This window comes from Babylonia areolata, chromosome 23, assembly GCF_041734735.1.
Source record: "Babylonia areolata isolate BAREFJ2019XMU chromosome 23, ASM4173473v1, whole genome shotgun sequence".
Lineage (NCBI taxonomy): Eukaryota > Metazoa > Mollusca > Gastropoda > Neogastropoda > Buccinidae > Babylonia > Babylonia areolata.
Genome location: NC_134898.1, coordinates 4,353,306 through 4,358,305, shown reverse-complemented (window position 1 = coordinate 4,358,305; position 5,000 = coordinate 4,353,306).

Here is a 5,000-nt window from a genome sequence, read left to right as displayed (position 1 = left end):
CACACACACACACACACACACACACACACACACACACACGAACACACATACAAACACACATACAACCACACAAGCACACACACACACACACACACACACACGAACACACATACAAACACGCAAGCACACACACACACACACACACACACACACACACACACACACCTCTACCGCCCTCTCACCCCCCAACCCCACCACTACCCCCGTCTAACATCACAAGTTAACAGTGAAAAGACGTTAAACTAAAGAAAGAAAGAAACACACACACACACACACACACACACAACACCCCCCTCCTCCCCTCGTCCCCCTTCCGTCCCCCCCCCTCACACACACACATTACCAATGAATGGAACCCTATCTATCGCACCCAACCACGAGAACCACCGTGAGAACAGCACACAGCCCATTAATTACTCCACAATCAGTGGGTCAGTCAGTCAGTCTGACGGCGCGCCAGGTAGCGTGGTAATGTTAGTGCTGACTGACCAGTGGACTGTACAGTGTGCCTGTCAGTGGGGAGTGACCCCTGACCCCCTGACCCCTCCCTTCACCTTGGTGAGTCTGGCATTCAGGTGTGCCTGCCGGTGTTATCAGCCCCTGGGCTCCGCGGACTCAGAACCGAAAGGTAGTAGAATGGTTAAGACGTTCGACCATCTGGGTTTTTTGTATTTCTTTCTTTCTTTTTTTTTTTTTTTTTTTTTTGTATTTCTTTCTTTCTTTTTTTTTTTTTTTTTCTTTCTTTTTTTTTTTTTTGTATTTCTTTCTTTCTTTTTTTTTTTTTTTTTTTGTATTTCTTTCTTTCTTTTTTTTTTTTTCTTTTTTTTATTTTTTTTTATCACAACAGATTTCTCTGTGTGAAATTCGGGCTGCTCTCCCCAGGGAGAGCGCGTCGCTACACAACAGCACCACCCTTTTTTTTTTTTTTTTTTTCCCTGCGTGCAGTTTTATTCGTTTTTCCTATGGAAGTGGATTTTTCTACACAATTTTGCCAGGAACAACCCTTTTGTTGCCTGTGGATTCTTTTACGTGCGCTAAGTGCATGCTGCACACGGGACCTCGGTTTATCGTTTCATCCGAATGACTAGCGTCTAGACCAACCACTCAAGGTCTAGTGGAGGGGGGAAGAAAATATCGGCGGCTGAGCCGTGATTGGAATCAGCGCGCTCAGATTCTCTCGCTTCCAAGGCAGACGCGTTACCTCTAGGCCATCACTCCACTACCAGTACAGATTCCGTGAGGATCTGGGGTTCGAGTCCCGCTCTCGCCATTTTGTCCCTGAAAGGTGGCACAATGGTTGACGGGCGCAATAGCCGAGTGGTTAAAGCGTTGGACTTTCAATCTGAGGGTCCCGGGTTCGAATCTCGGTAACGGCGCCTGGTGGGTAAAGGGTAGACAAATTTTCCAATCTCCCAGGTCAACATATGTGCAGACCTGCTAGTGCCTGAACCCCCTTCGTGTGTATACGCAAGCAGAAGATCAAATACGCACGTTAAAGATCCTGTAATCCATGTCAGCGTTCGGTGGGTTATGGAAACAAGAACATACCCAGCATGCACACTCACGAAAACGGAGTATGGCTGCCTACATGGCGGAGTAAAAACGGTCATACACGTAAAAGCCCACTCGTGTACATACGAGTGAACGTGGGAGTTGCGGCCCACGAACGAAGAAGAAGAACGCAGAATGGTTAAGGCGTTCATCTGCCAACACAGAGTCTGTGTGAGGGTCTGGGTTCGAGTCGGCCGAATCCCGCTCTCACCCTTTCTCCCGAGTTTGACCGGAAAAATCGAAGTGGCGCACTGGAAAAGAACCCATGTCAACGAGAGTGTTGTCCTCCAGAAGGAATCCACTTTGATAGCTGCATATATCTATCTATCTATCTATCTATATATATATATATATATATATATATATATATGATAGTCAGTCGTGTCCGACTATGACCATCAGAACAGCAGAGGAGACAACTGCTGCTCCGACTATTTGGGCTAGAATTTAATTATAGTGAAGAGTGTCTTGCCGAAGTTACATCCCCACACTCTCGGCCAAGAGGGATTTAGGACAGTCGGCGTTGGGATGGTTCCCAAAGGACAACTAGCCCACAAGGCTGATGCACTAAGAGCCAGTACAATTTTGCCTCCTAGTTTGAGAGTCATAGTCCTTCACAAAAGACTAAGCTGTAAATGGTTTCCCATTGACTGGAGAAACCACTGATAATACAGCTCTCACTTTGCTGTTGGCCCAAATGTAAACTTATCTCAATCTGTGATATAAGCCGAGTAATACATATATACATACATATATACATAGCCAGTAGAGTAGAGCATCATATTTATCATAACTGATGTATATTATTGCCGTGATACGGAGTTGTAACTGTCGTGCTCTTTCTTATGAGGACAGGGCCTATCACTCCCACACACACAGGGCTATACGAATAATTTATTGATGTATACAAGAGAAGGATGTGTGTGTGTGTGTGTGTGTGTGTGTGTGTGTGTGTGTGTGTGTGTGTGTGTGTGTGTGTGTGTGTGTGTGCGTGAGCGTGTGTGTGTGTGTGTGTGTGTGTGTGTGTGTGTGTTAGAGTATGTGTATGTAACAGACAGAAAAATTGAAAGACAGGCAGCGGTTTTTTTTTCATATTTTTTTTGTTTTTTGTTTGTTTTTGTTTTGATAGGTATTACTATAACTTCACATTGATCGCGTACACACGGATTGCCCAGTGTGGAAATGACCGAGGTTTGAACACAAGACACTGTGTGACGCAGCAGACAGATTACACAAGGCCCTCTTGGTGCTTCTCCAATCATCCCTTGCATCCACAGGGACGGTGATATAACTGAAGAACTCCATACGATAGGCCTTCACAATCATCATCTACTATAGACTCCAGTTTTCCCAAACCCAGGTCAGATTCTGACAACACACAAACATAATGATAAACCAGGATTTCCCACCATTAATCAAGGTCGATTCCGCTTTTACGTCTATCCAGCCGTGTATCTCTCCGTCTCTCTCTCTCCCCCCCCCCTCTCTCTCTCTATCCCCCCTCTCTCCTCTTTCCCCCTCTCTCTCTCCTCTCTCTCCCCCTTTCTCTCTCTCTTTCTCTCTGTCTCTCTCTCTCTGTCTGTCTCTCTCCTCTCTCTCTCTCTCCCCCTCTCTTCTCCCCCCTCTCTCTCTCCGCTCTCCCCTCTCTCTCTCTTTCTCTCTCTCTCTCCCCCCTCTCACCCCCCTCTCTCTCTGTCTCTCCTCTCTCTCTCTCTCTCTCCCACACCCTCTCCCCCTCTCTCTCTCACCCCCCTCTCTCTCTGTCTCTCTCCTCTCTCTCTCTCTCTATCCCTTTCCCACACCCTCTCCCCCTTCACACCCCCCATCTCTGTCTCTCCTCTCTCTCTCTCTCTCACCCTCTCCCCCCTCTCTCTCTGTCTCTCTCTCCCACACCCTCTCTCTCTGTATCTCTCTCTCTCCCACACCATCTCCCCCCTCTCTCTGTCTCTCTCCCCCCCCCTCTCTCTCTCACCCCCCCTCCCCGTCCCTCTGTGTCTGTCTCTCTGTGTCTGTCTCTCACTCCTTCTCTGGCATCAGTGGAGAAACCAAGCAAGCCATATCGCGTACAGACTGGTCTTCAGGGTCCTGATGTCCCTGCATGGTTGCACAATCACGTGCTGTCTCTATTATGACGTGACGAACGAGTCTCTGAGCGCTCAGAAAAAATGTGGGTCCATGTAAATATCGCTCTCCATCTTGTCCCCCCCCCCCCTTCCCTCCTCTCCTCCCTTCCTACGCTCGACACCCCACACCTATCTGTCTATCTGTCTGTCATTGTCTCTGTCTCCCTCTTTCTTTTTCGCTTTTCTTTGCGCGTGTACGTGCGAACATGCGTGTGTGTATGTGTGTGTGCGTGCGTTCGTGCGTGCGTTTGTTTGCGCGCGTGTTTGCGTGTGTGTGTATGTGTGCGTGCATGCGACCGTGCGTGCGTGCGTGCGTGCATGCATACTATGTCCACTGAGTTTCAGTTTCACTTTCTCATGCAGGCGTCACTGCGTTCGGACAAACCCATATACTCTAAGCAGCTGCCTGCCCAGCGGTGTAACCCAACGCGTTTAGTCAGGCCTTGAGTGCATGCATAAAATTATAATATATATATGTATATGTGTGTGCATATATATATGTATAGACCCAACACTCGGCTTATATCACAGATTGACATAAGTTCACATTTGGGCCAACAGCAAAGTGAGAGCTGTATTATCAATGATTTCTCCAATCAATGGGAAATCATTTACAGCTTCGTCTTTTGTGAAGGACGACTCTCAAACTAGGAGGCAAAATTGCACTGGCTCTTAGTGCTGCAGCCTTGTGGGCTAGCTGGAACCATCCCAACGCCGACTGTCCTAAAACCCTCTTGGCCGAGAGAGTGGGGATGTAACTTGGGGCAAGACACTCTCCACTATAATCAAATTCTAGCCCAAACATTCGGAACAGCAGTTGCCTCCTCTGCTGTTTTGATGGTCATAGTCGGACACGACTGACTATCATATATATACGAATGTATGCATCTCTCTCTCTCTCTCTCTCTCTCTCTCTCTCCACACACACACACACACACACACACACACACACACACACACACACACACACACACACACACACAAAGCCGATAAATGCCAGTGCTCCTTGTTATGATCATATAACATATGAAAGTGGCCAAATTTCAGAGGGCTATCTGGTTTTCCAAATGTCACCAAAAAGTGTCCGGAGCGGACGGCATTTTGACAACGTTGTTTTGCTGCTGTGGACTCAGATCACCGTTGTTGTCAGGTCTGATTTATTGATGCAGCTCACATTGCACGAGCAACACTTTGAAGTGAATATCATCTTTCATTATCATCACTACATTACACACACACACACACACACACACACACACACACACACACACGCACGCACGCACACATAACCCCCTCGCCCCCCCACACACATATTCACGGACACAC